At 38.4% G+C, this 13,678-nt stretch overlaps 7 non-coding genes across 7 annotated transcripts; all 7 read right to left on the bottom strand.

Moving 5' to 3' along the window:
- Positions 1–1,737: 1,737 nt before the first annotated feature.
- Positions 1,738–1,812, bottom strand: TRNAR-CCU (transfer RNA arginine (anticodon CCU)). Its single transcript has one exon. It is a non-coding gene; the product is annotated as a tRNA-Arg (tRNA).
- A 1,554-nt stretch (positions 1,813–3,366) lies between these two features.
- On the bottom strand, positions 3,367–3,439 carry TRNAR-CCU (transfer RNA arginine (anticodon CCU)). The gene has a single exon. It is a non-coding gene; the product is annotated as a tRNA-Arg (tRNA).
- An 839-nt stretch (positions 3,440–4,278) lies between these two features.
- Positions 4,279–4,351, bottom strand: TRNAR-UCG (transfer RNA arginine (anticodon UCG)). The gene has a single exon. It is a non-coding gene; the product is annotated as a tRNA-Arg (tRNA).
- A 646-nt stretch (positions 4,352–4,997) lies between these two features.
- TRNAR-CCU (transfer RNA arginine (anticodon CCU)) lies at positions 4,998–5,070 on the bottom strand. The gene has a single exon. It is a non-coding gene; the product is annotated as a tRNA-Arg (tRNA).
- A 1,521-nt stretch (positions 5,071–6,591) lies between these two features.
- TRNAR-CCU (transfer RNA arginine (anticodon CCU)) lies at positions 6,592–6,666 on the bottom strand. Its single transcript has one exon. It is a non-coding gene; the product is annotated as a tRNA-Arg (tRNA).
- A 1,554-nt stretch (positions 6,667–8,220) lies between these two features.
- Positions 8,221–8,293, bottom strand: TRNAR-CCU (transfer RNA arginine (anticodon CCU)). Its single transcript has one exon. It is a non-coding gene; the product is annotated as a tRNA-Arg (tRNA).
- Positions 8,294–11,451: 3,158 nt separating this feature from the next.
- Positions 11,452–11,524, bottom strand: TRNAR-CCU (transfer RNA arginine (anticodon CCU)). Its single transcript has one exon. It is a non-coding gene; the product is annotated as a tRNA-Arg (tRNA).
- Between the last annotated feature and the right edge of the window lie 2,154 nt (positions 11,525–13,678).

Consider the following 13,678-nt stretch of genomic DNA (forward strand, 5'->3'; position numbering starts at 1 on the left):
ACTTTGTAGTTTCAGAACATCAACATGACTCTGAAGAGTACAGAAGTAAAATGGTACCATTTCAAAGTTCCTAATACCTCATAAACATCTGAGAGGAAGCATGTAATAAATATACTTATTTTTCTGGAAAAGTAAGAGTGAACATTGGTTTGCACCTCAGATGGGACTCGAACCCAGAATCCCTGGCTTAGGAGGCCAGTGCCTTATCACTTAGGCCACTGATGCACAGATAAATGCCAGTGATCTAGAGGCATTATTTAAATGTATTCAATCGTCCAACACTGGTGTCTGCACACAGGACATTTCTCAGTTCTCTCCATAAGTAAACTTCCCATTTTCATCCTCTTCCATCCCGACTTTAACACTCTGTTCTGTGCTATAATGGATACTCTGCATTTGTAGCAAGTGCAGAGAAATTGGAGGAGTACCATTTTCGAATCAACACTTCTTCTTCCATGGATGCTTTTCTCATTAAACTGGGCTTTGACAGTGGTATCAAGCCGTCCTTGTCTTCAGCAGGACACAGAAACAGGCACCAAGTCTACTAACCAATTTTCAACAACACTCTGCAACTTAATAGACCAATGCTTTACAAATTAGCCAACTGTGTCATCAGCAAAGGCAGCCAATGTGCCAATCCTTTATAATTCTTCTGTAGTACTTTTCTTTCTCGTAGGCAAAATGAGCACTTTAAATGCACAAATCATACAGATTTTACACTTGAAGCACTCCATGAACACATACTTACACACCTTGCAGTTCATCTACACACACTTAAGCTAAAAACCCATTCTGTCAAGTCAAAATTCTGCAAACCTAGTACATATTCAGTGCGTGTACATAGAAGCACTTTTTAATGCCACTTAAATGCACTAGATTTTAGACTGAAGATGCAATCTAAATGACTGTGCAGTATGTACTCCACTTTATTATTAATTAGGAATGAGAACATGATGGCTATGAGAGTATTGGAAGAGCCTGCTTCCATTCTGAATGGAAACCTGAATTGTGTGACCATTGGCAAAAACCGACCACGAAGGGACTCGGACCCTCAATCTTCTGATTCGAAGTCAGACGCCTTATCCATTAGGCCACGTGTCCTGCTGCGTTTATTTATATACTGTAGGTGGTATGCAAGGATGGAAAATATATTATTTATAGTTATTTAGGTTTACAAACCATTGTGGGGGTTTTTCAGCTCCTTTCAATTAAATCACTTTTTTGGAATTTATATAATGAGAATGTCACCAGTACGATAAGCTATTGTTTTCTTTTTTGCATTTAAACCTCTTTCTTCATGAGATTAAAGCTCAGAGTATGCTTTATATAGCTCTGGATGTTTCCAGAAGTGGAGAGAAACTGTTTTGAAAGTAGTACAAACTGCTCCTTCCTGGATATTCCAATTTACACACACTCAAAGGTTGTATACGTTTCATGAATCCTGACTTGCCCTATTCAAGTGCCTGAAAGCCTTTCACCACCTCTAGAAACAACAGTTACACCAATCCAATTCAAATCATTTTTTCCAAAGGAATATCTTCTGCCGGGTCAAAAATGCATCTGACAAAGATAGGTGTTTAAAAATTGACTTTGTAGTTTCAGAACATCAACATGACTCTGAAGAGTACAGAAGTAAAATGGTACCATTTCAAAGTTCCTAATACCTCATAAACATCTGAGAGGAAGCATGTAATAAATATACTTATTTTTCTGGAAAAGTAAGAGTGAACATTGGTTTGCACCTCAGATGGGACTCGAACCCAGAATCCCTGGCTTAGGAGGCCAGTGCCTTATCCATTAGGCCACTGTTGCACCGATAATTGCCAGTGATCTAGAGGCATTATTTAAATGTATTCAATCGTCCAACACTGGTGTCTGCACACAGGACATTTCTCAGTTCTCTCCATAAGTAAACTTCCCATTTTCATCCTCTTCCATCCCGACTTTAACACTCTGTTCTGTGCTATAATGGATACTCTGCATTTGTAGCAAGTGCAGAGAAATTGGAGGAGTACCATTTTCGAATCAACACTTCTTCTTCCATGGATGCTTTTCTCATTAAACTGGGCTTTGACAGTGGTATCAAGCCGTCCTTGTCTTCAGCAGGACACAGAAACAGGCACCAAGTCTACTAACCAATTTTCAACAACACTCTGCAACTTAATAGACCAATGCTTTACAAATTAGCCAACTGTGTCATCAGCAAAGGCAGCCAATGTGCCAATCCTTTATAATTCTTCTGTAGTACTTTTCTTTCTCGTAGGCAAAATGAGCACTTTAACTGCACAAATCATACAGATTTTACACTTGAAGCACTCCATGAACACATACTTACACACCTTGCAGTTCATCTACACACATTTAAGCTAAAAACCCATTCTGTGAAGTCAAAGTTCTGCAAACCTAGTACATATTCAGTGCGTGTACATAGAAGCACTTTTTTTTTTTTTTACTGGTACATAGAAGCACTTTCTAATGCCACTTAAATGCACTAGATTTTAGACTGAAGATGCAATCTAAATGACTGTGCAGTATGTACTCCACTTTATTATTAATTAGGAATGAGAACATGATGGCTATGAGAGTATTGGAAGAGCCTGCTTCCATTCTGAATGGAAACCTGAATTGTGTGACCATTGGCAAAAACCAGCCACGAAGGGACTCGAACCCTCAATCTTCTGATTCGAAGTCAGACGCCTTATCCTTTAGGCCACGCGGTCATGTGTCCTGTTGTGTTTATTTATATAATGTAGGTGGTATGCAAGGATGGAAAATATATTATTTATAGTTATTTAGGTTTACAAACCATTGTGGGGTTTTTTCAGCTCCTTTCAATTAAATCACTTTTTTGGAATTTATATAATGAGAATGTCACCAGTACGATAAGCTATTGTTTTCTTTTTTGCATTTAAACCTCTTTCTTCATGAGATTAAAGCTCAGAGTATGCTTTATATAGCTCTGGATGTTTCCAGAAGTGGAGAGAAACTGTTTTGAAAGTAGTACAAACTGCTCCTTCCTGGATATTCCAATTTACACACACTCAAAGGTTGTATACGTTTCATGAATCCTGACTTGCCCTATTCAAGTGCCTGAAAGCCTTTCACCACCTCTAGAAACAACAGTTACACCAATCCAATTCAAATCATTTTTTCCAAAGGAATATCTTCTGCCGGGTCAAAAATGCATCTGACAAAGATAGGTGTTTAAAAATTGACTTTGTAGTTTCAGAACATCAACATGACTCTGAAGAGTACAGAAGTAAAATGGTACCATTTCAAAGTTCCTAATACCTCATAAACATCTGAGAGGAAGCATGTAATAAATATACTTATTTTTCTGGAAAAGTAAGAGTGAACTTTGGTTTGCACCTCAGATGGGACTCGAACCCACAATCCCTGGCTTAGGAGGCCAGTGCCTTATCCATTAGGCCACTGAGGCACCGATAAATGCCAGCAATCTAGAGGCATTATTTAAATGTATTCAATCGTCCAACACTGGTGCCTGCACACAGGACATTTCTCAGTTCTCTCCATAAGTAAACTTCCCATTTTCATCCTCTTCCATCCCGACTTTAACACTCTGTTCTGTGCTATAATGGATACTCTGCATTTGTAGCAAGTGCAGAGAAATTGGAGGAGTACCATTTTCGAATCAACACTTCTTCTACCATGGATGCTTTTCTCATTAAACTGGGCTTTGACAGTGGTATCAAGCCGTACTTGTCTTCAGCAGGACACAGAAACAGGCACCAAGTCTACTAACCAATTTTCAACAACACTCTGCAACTTAATAGACCAATGCTTTACAAATTAGCCAACTGTGTCATCAGCAAAGGCAGCCAATGTGCCAATCCTTTATAATTCTTCTGTAGTACTTTTCTTTCTCGTAGGCAAAATGAGCACTTTAACTGCACAAATCATACAGATTTTACACTAGAAGCACTCCATGAACACATACTTACACACCTTGCAGTTCATCTACACACATTTAAGCTAAAAACCCATTCTGTGAAGTCAAAATTCTGCAAACCTAGTACATATTCAGTGCGTGTACATAGAAGCACTTTTTTTTTTTTTTTTTTACTGTTACATAGAAGCACTTTTTAATGCCACTTAAATGCACTAGATTTTAGACTGAAGATGCAATCTAAATGACTGTGCAGTATGTACTCCACTTTATTATTAATTAGGAATGAGAACATGATGGGTATGAGAGTATTGGAAGAGCCTGCTTCCATTCTGAATGGAAACCTGAATTGTGTGACCATTGGCAAAAACCAACCACGAAGGGACTCGAACCCTCAATCTTCTGATTCGAAGTCAGACGCCTTATCCTTTAGGCCACGCGGTCATGTGTCCTGCTGTGTTTATTTATATACTGTAGGTGGTATGCAAGGATGGAAAATATATTATTTATAGTTATTTAGGTTTACAAACCATTGTGGGTTTTTTTCAGCTCCTTTCAATTAAATCACTTTTTTGGAATTTATATAATGAGAATGTCACCAGTACGATAAGCTATTGTTTTCTTTTTTGCATTCAAACCTCTTTCTTCATGAGATTAAAGCTCAGAGTATGCTTTATATAGCTCTGGATGTTTCCAGAAGTGGAGAGAAACTGTTTTGGAAGTAGTACAAACTGCTCCTTCCTGGATATTCCAATTAACACACACTCAAAGGTTGCATACGTTTCATGAATCCTGACTTGCCCTATTCAAGTGCCTGAAAGCCTTTCACCACCTCTAGAAACAACAGTTACACCAATCCAATTCAAATCATTTTTTCCAAAGGAATATCTTCTGCCGGGTCAAAAATGCATCTGACAAAGATAGGTGTTTAAAAATTGACTTTGTAGTTTCAGAACATCAACATGACTCTGAAGAGTACAGAAGTAAAATGGTACCATTTCAAAGTTCCTAATACCTCATAAACATCTGAGAGGAAGCATGTAATAAATATACTTATTTTTCTGGAAAAGTAAGAGTGAACTTTGGTCTGCACCTCAGATGGGACTCGAACCCACAATCCCTGGCTTAGGAGGCCAGTGCCTTATCCATTAGGCCACTGAGGCACAGATGAATACTAGCAATCTAGAGGCATTATTTAAATGTATTCAATCGTCCAACACTGGTGTCTGCACACAGGACATTTCTCAGTTCTCTCCGTAAGTAAACTTCCCATTTTCATCCTCTTCCATCCCGACTTTAACACTCTGTTCTGTGCTATAATGGATACTCTGCATTTGTAGCAAGTGCAGAGAAATTGGAGGAGTACCATTTTCGAATCAACACTTCTTCTTCCATGGATGCTTTTCTCATTAAACTGGGCTTTGACAGTGGTATCAAGCCGTCCTTGTCTTCAGCAGGACACAGAAACAGGCACCAAGTCTACTAACCAAGTTCAACCACACTCTGCAACTTAATAGACCAGTGCTTTACAAATTAGCCAACTGTGTCATCAGCAAAGGCAGCCAATGTGCCAATCCTTTATAATTCTTCTGTAGTACTTTTCTTTCTCGTAGGCAAAATTAGCACTTTAACTGCACAAATCATACAGATTTTACACTTGAAGCTCTCCATGAACACATACTTACACACCTTGCAGTTCATCTACACACACTTAAGCTAAAAACCCATTCTGTCAAGTCAGAATTCTGCAAACCTAGTACATATTCAGTGCGTGTACATAGAAGCACTTTTTAATGCCACTTAAATGCACTAGATTTTAGACTGAAGATGCAATCTAAATGACTGTGCAGTATGTACTTCACTTTATTATTAATTAGGAATGAGAACATGATGGCTATGAGAGTATTGGAAGAGCCTGCTTCCATTCTGAATGGAAACCTGAATTGTGTGACCATTGGCAAAAACCGACCACGAAGGAACTCGGACCCCCAATCTTCTGATTCGAAGTCAGACACCTTATCCATTAGGCCACGCGGTCTTGTGTCCTGCTGTGTTTATTTATATACTGTAGGTGGTATGCAAGGATGGAAAATATTTTATTTATATAGTTATTTAGGTTTACAAACCATTGTGGGGTTTTTTCAGCTCCTTTCAATTAAATCACTTTTTTGGAATTTATATAATGAGAATGTCACCAGTACGATAAGCTATTGTTTTCTTTTTTGCATTTAAACCTCTTTCTTCATGAGATTAAAGCTCAGAGTATGCTTTATATAGCTCTGGATGTTTCCAGAAGTGGAGAGAAACTGTTTTGAAAGTAGTACAAACTGCTCCTTCCTGGATATTCCAATTTACACACACTCAAAGGTTGTATACGTTTCATGAATCCTGACTTGCCCTATTCAAGTGCCTGAAAGCCTTTCACCACCTCTAGAAACAACAGTTACACCAATCCAATTCAAATCATTTTTTCCAAAGGAATATCTTCTGCCGGGTCAAAAATGCATCTGACAAAGATAGGTGTTTAAAAATCGACTTTGTAGTTTCAGAACATCAACATGACTCTGAAGAGTACAGAAGTAAAATGGTACCATTTCAAAGTTCCTAATACCTCATAAACATCTGAGAGGAAGCATGTAATAAATATACTTATTTTTCTGGAAAAGTAAGAGTGAACATTGGTTTGCACCTCAGATGGGACTCGAACCCAGAATCCCTGGCTTAGGAGGCCAGTGCCTTATCCATTAGGCCACTGTTGCACAGATAAATGCCAGTGATCTAGAGGCATTATTTAAATGTATTCAATCGTCCAACACTGGTGTCTGCACACAGGACATTTCTCAGTTCTCTCCATAAGTAAACTTCCCATTTTCATCCTCTTCCATCCCGACTTTAACACTCTGTTCTGTGCTATAATGGATACTCTGCATTTGTAGCAAGTGCAGAGAAATTGGAGGAGTACCATTTTCGAATCAACACTTCTTCTTCCATGGATGCTTTTCTCATTAAACTGGGCTTTGACAGTGGTATCAAGCCGTCCTTGTCTTCAGCAGGACACAGAAACAGGCACCAAGTCTACTAACCAATTTTCAACAACACTCTGCAACTTAATAGACCAATGCTTTACAAATTAGCCAACTGTGTCATCAGCAAAGGCAGCCAATGTGCCAATCCTTTATAATTCTTCTGTAGTACTTTTCTTTCTCGTAGGCAAAATGAGCACTTTAACTGCACAAATCATACAGATTTTACACTTGAAGCACTCCATGAACACATACTTACACACCTTGCAGTTCATCTACACACATTTAAGCTAAAAACCCATTCTGTGAAGTCAAAGTTCTGCAAACCTAGTACATATTCAGTGCGTGTACATAGAAGCACTTTTTTTTTTTTTTACTGGTACATAGAAGCACTTTCTAATGCCACTTAAATGCACTAGATTTTAGACTGAAGATGCAATCTAAATGACTGTGCAGTATGTACTCCACTTTATTATTAATTAGGAATGAGAACATGATGGCTATGAGAGTATTGGAAGAGCCTGCTTCCATTCTGAATGGAAACCTGAATTGTGTGACCATTGGCAAAAACCAGCCACGAAGGGACTCGAACCCTCAATCTTCTGATTCGAAGTCAGACGCCTTATCCTTTAGGCCACGCGGTCATGTGTCCTGTTGTGTTTATTTATATAATGTAGGTGGTATGCAAGGATGGAAAATATATTATTTATAGTTATTTAGGTTTACAAACCATTGTGGGGGTTTTTCAGCTCCTTTCAATTAAATCACTTTTTTGGAATTTATATAATGAGAATGTCACCAGTACGATAAGCTATTGTTTTCTTTTTTGCATTTAAACCTCTTTCTTCATGAGATTAAAGCTCAGAGTATGCTTTATATAGCTCTGGATGTTTCCAGAAGTGGAGAGAAACTGTTTTGAAAGTAGTACAAACTGCTCCTTCCTGGATATTCCAATTTACACACACTCAAAGGTTGTATACGTTTCATGAATCCTGACTTGCCCTATTCAAGTGCCTGAAAGCCTTTCACCACCTCTAGAAACAACAGTTACACCAATCCAATTCAAATCATTTTTTCCAAAGGAATATCTTCTGCCGGGTCAAAAATGCATCTGACAAAGATAGGTGTTTAAAAATTGACTTTGTAGTTTCAGAACATCAACATGACTCTGAAGAGTACAGAAGTAAAATGGTACCATTTCAAAGTTCCTAATACCTCATAAACATCTGAGAGGAAGCATGTAATAAATATACTTATTTTTCTGGAAAAGTAAGAGTGAACTTTGGTTTGCACCTCAGATGGGACTCGAACCCACAATCCCTGGCTTAGGAGGCCAGTGCCTTATCCATTAGGCCACTGAGGCACAGATAAATACTAGCAATCTAGAGGCATTATTTAAATGTATTCAATCGTCCAACACTGGTGTCTGCACACAGGACATTTCTCAGTTCTCTCCATAAGTAAACTTCCCATTTTCATCCTCTTCCATCCCGACTTTAACACTCTGTTCTGTGCTATAATGGATACTCTGCATTTGTAGCAAGTGCAGAGAAATTGGAGGAGTACCATTTTCGAATCAACACTTCTTCTTCCATGGATGCTTTTCTAATTAAACTGGGCTTTGACAGTGGTATCAAGCCGTCCTTGTCTTCAGCAGGACACAGAAACAGGCACCAAGTCTACTAACCAAGTTCAACCACACTCTGCAACTTAATACACCAGTGCTTTACAAATTAGCCAACTGTGTCATCAGCAAAGGCAGCCAATGTGCCAATCCTTTATAATTCTTCTGTAGTACTTTTCTTTCTCGTAGGCAAAATTAGCACTTTAACTGCACAAATCATACAGATTTTACACTTGAAGCACTCCATGAACACATACTTACACACCTTGCAGTTCATCTACACACACTTAAGCTAAAAACCCATTCTGTGAAGTCAACATTCTGCAAACCTAGTACATATTCAGTGCGTGTACATAGAAGCACTTTTTAATGCCACTTAAATGCACTAGATTTTAGACTGAAGATGCAATCTAAATGACTGTGCAGTATGTACTCCACTTTATTATTAATTAGGAATGAGAACATGATGGCTATGAGAGTATTGGAAGAGCCTGCTTCCATTCTGAATGGAAACCTGAATTGTGTGACCATTGGCAAAAACCGACCACGAAGTGACTCGGACCCTCAATCTTCTGATTCGAAGTCAGACGCCTTATCCATTAGGCCACGCGGTCATGTGTCCTGCTGCGTTTATTTATATACTGTAGGTGGTATGCAAGGATGGAAAATATATTATTTATAGTTATTTAGGTTTACAAACCATTGTGGGGTTTTTTCAGCTCCTTTCAATTAAATCACTTTTTTGGACTTTATATAATGAGAATGTCACCAGTACGATAAGCTATTGTTTTCTTTTTTGCATTTAAACCTCTTTCTTCATGAGATTAAAGCTCAGAGTATGCTTTATATAGCTCTGGATGTTTCCAGAAGTGGAGAGAAACTGTTTTGAAAGTAGTACAAACTGCTCCTTCCTGGATATTCCAATTTACACACACTCAAAGGTTGTATACGTTTCATGAATCCTGTCTTGCCCTATTCAAGTGCCTGAAAGCCTTTCACCACCTCTAGAAACAACAGTTACACCAATCCAATTCAAATCATTTTTTCCAAAGGAATATCTTCTGCCGGGTCAAAAATGCATCTGACAAAGATAGGTGTTTAAAAATCGACTTTGTAGTTTCAGAACATCAACATGACTCTGAAGAGTACAGAAGTAAAATTGTACCATTTCAAAGTTCCTAATACCTCATAAACATCTGAGAGGAAGCATGTAATAAATATACTTATTTTTCTGGAAAAGTAAGAGTGAACATTGGTTTGCACCTCAGATGGGACTCGAACCCAGAATCCCTGGCTTAGGAGGCCAGTGCCTTATCCATTAGGCCACTGATGCACAGATAAATGCCAGCGATCTAGAGGCATTATTTAAATGTATTCAATCGTCCAACACTGGTGTCTGCACACAGGATATTTCTCAGTTCCCTCCATAAGTAAACTTCCCATTTTCATCCTCTTCCATCCCCGACTTTAACACTCTGTTCTGTGCTATAATGGAGACTCTGCATTTGTAGCAAGTGCAGAGAAATTGGAGGAGTACCATTTTCGAATCAACACTTCTTCTTCCATGGATGCTTTTCTCATTAAACTGGGCTTTGACAGTGGTATCAAGCCGTCCTTGTCTTCAGGAGGACACAGAAACAGGCACCAAGTCTACTAACCAAGTTCAACCACACTCTGCAACTTAATAGACCAGTGCTTTACAAATTAGCCAACTGTGTCATCAGCAAAGGCAGCCAATGTGCCAATCCTTTATAATTCTTCTGTAGTACTTTTCTTTCTCGTAGGCAAAATTAGCACTTTAACTGCACAAATCATACAGATTTTACACTTGAAGCACTCCATGAACACATACTTACACACCTTGCAGTTCATCTACACACATTTAAGCTAAAAACCCATTCTGTGAAGTCAAAATTCTGCAAACCTAGTACATATTCAGTGCGTGTACATAGAAGCACTTTTTTTTTAATTTTATTTTTTTTACTGTTACATAGAAGCACTTTTTAATGCCACTTAAATGCACTAGATTTTAGACTGAAGATGCAATCTAAATGACTGTGCAGTATGTACTCCACTTTATTATTAATTAGGAATGAGAACATGATGGCTATGAGAGTATTGGAAGAGCCTGCTTCCATTCTGAATGGAAACCTGAATTGTGTGACCATTGGCAAAAACCGACCACGAAGGGACTCGGACCCTCAATCTTCTGATTCGAAGTCAGACGCCTTATTGTATAGGCCACGCAGTCATGTGTCCTGCTGTGTTTATTTATATACTGTAGGTGGTATGCAAGGATGGAAAATATATTATTTATAGTTATTTAGGTTTACAAACCATTGTGGGGTTTTTTCAGCTCCTTTCAATTAAATCACTTTTTTGGAATTTATATAATGAGAATGTCACCAGTACGATAAGCTATTGTTTTCTTTTTTGCATTTAAACCTCTTTCTTCATGAGATTAAAGCTCAGAGTATGCTTTATATAGCTCTGGATGTTTCCAGAAGTGGAGAGAAACTGTTTTGAAAGTAGTACAAACTGCTCCTTCCTGTATATTCCAATTTACACACACTCAAAGGTTGTATACGTTTCATGAATCCTGACTTGCCCTATTCAAGTGCCTGAAAGCCTTTCACCACCTCTAGAAACAACAGTTACACCAATCCAATTCAAATCATTTTTTCCAAAGGAATATCTTCTGCCGGGTCAAAAATGCATCTGACAAAGATAGGTGTTTAAAAATCGACTTTGTAGTTTCAGAACATCAACATGACTCTGAAGAGTACAGAAGTAAAATGGTACCATTTCAAAGTTCCTAATACCTCATAAACATCTGAGAGGAAGCATGTAATAAATATACTTATTTTTCTGGAAAAGTAAGAGTGAACTTTGGTTTGCACCTCAGATGGGACTCGAACCCAGAATCCCTGGCTTAGGAGGCCAGTGCCTTATCCATTAGGCCACTGAGGCACAGATAAACACTAGCAATCTAGAGGCAATATTTAAATGTATTCAATCGTCCAACACTGGTGTCTGCACACAGGACATTTCTCAGTTCTCTCCATAAGTAAACTTCCCATTTTCATCCTCTTCCATCCCGACTTTAACACTCTGTTCTGTGCTATAATGGATACTCTGCATTTGTAGCAAGTGCAGAGAAATTGGAGGAGTACCATTTTCGAATCAACACTTCTTCTTCCATGGATGCTTTTCTCATTAAACTGGGCTTTGACAGTGGTATCAAGCCGTCCTTGTCTTCAGCAGGACACAGAAACAGGCACCAAGTCTACTAACCAAGTTCAACCACACTCTGCAACTTAATAGACCAGTGCTTTACAAATTAGCCAACTGTGTCATCAGCAAAGGCAGCCAATGTGCCAATCCTTTATAATTCTTCTGTAGTACTTTTCTTTCTCGTAGGCAAAATTAGCACTTTAACTGCACAAATCATACAGATTTTACACTTGAAGCACTCCATGAACACATACTTACACACCTTGCAGTTCATCTACACACACTTAAGCTAAAAACCCATTCTGTGAAGTCAACATTCTGCAAACCTAGTACATATTCAGTGCGTGTACATAGAAGCACTTTTTAATGCCACTTAAATGCACTAGATTTTAGACTGAAGATGCAATCTAAATGACTGTGCAGTATGTACTCCACTTTATTATTAATTAGGAATGAGAACATGATGGCTATGAGAGTATTGGAAGAGCCTGCTTCCATTCTGAATGGAAACCTGAATTGTGTGACCATTGGCAAAAACCGACCACGAAGGGACTCGGACCCTCAATTTTCTGATTCGAAGTCAGACGCCTTATCCATTAGGCCACACGGTCATGTGTCCTGCTGCGTTTATTTATATACTGTAGGTGGTATGCAAGGATGGAAAATATATTATTTATAGTTATTTAGGTTTACAAACCATTGTGGGGTTTTTTCAGCTCCTTTCAATTAAATCACTTTTTTGGACTTTATATAAAGAGAATGTCACCAGTACGATAAGCTATTGTTTTCTTTTTTGCATTTAAACCTCTTTCTTCATGAGATTAAAGCTCAGAGTATGCTTTATATAGCTCTGGATGTTTCCAGAAGTGGAGAGAAACTGTTTTGAAAGTAGTACAAACTGCTCCTTCCTGGATATTCCAATTTACACACACTCAAAGGTTGTATACGTTTCATGAATCCTGTCTTGCCCTATTCAAGTGCCTGAAAGCCTTTCACCACCTCTAGAAACAACAGTTACACCAATCCAATTCAAATCATTTTTTCCAAAGGAATATCTTCTGCCGGGTCAAAAATGCATCTGACAAAGATAGGTGTTTAAAAATCGACTTTGTAGTTTCAGAACATCAACATGACTCTGAAGAGTACAGAAGTAAAATTGTACCATTTCAAAGTTCCTAATACCTCATAAACATCTGAGAGGAAGCATGTAATAAATATACTTATTTTTCTGGAAAAGTAAGAGTGAACATTGGTTTGCACCTCAGATGGGACTCGAACCCAGAATCCCTGGCTTAGGAGGCCAGTGCCTTATCCATCAGGCCACTGATGCACAGATAAATGCCAGCGATCTAGAGGCATTATTTAAATGTATTCAATCGTCCAACACTGGTGTCTGCACACAGGATATTTCTCAGTTCCCTCCATAAGTAAACTTTCCATTTTCATCCTCTTCCATCCCCGACTTTAACACTCTGTTCTGTGCTATAATGGAGACTCTGCATTTGTAGCAAGTGCAGAGAAATTGGAGGAGTACCATTTTCGAATCAACACTTCTTCTTCCATGGATGCTTTTCTCATTAAACTGGGCTTTGACAGTGGTATCAAGCCGTCCTTGTCTTCAGGAGGACACAGAAACAGGCACCAAGTCTACTAACCAAGTTCAACCACACTCTGCAACTTAATAGACCAGTGCTTTACAAATTAGCCAACTGTGTCATCAGCAAAGGCAGCCAATGTGCCAATCCTTTATAATTCTTCTGTAGTACTTTTCTTTCTCGTAGGCAAAATTAGCACTTTAACTGCACAAATCATACAGATTTTACACTTGAAGCACTCCATGAACACATACTTACACACCTTGCAGTTCATCTACACACATTTAAGCTAAAA

This window comes from Lissotriton helveticus, chromosome 5_1 (assembly GCF_964261635.1).
Source record: "Lissotriton helveticus chromosome 5_1, aLisHel1.1, whole genome shotgun sequence".
Taxonomy (NCBI): domain Eukaryota; kingdom Metazoa; phylum Chordata; class Amphibia; order Caudata; family Salamandridae; genus Lissotriton; species Lissotriton helveticus.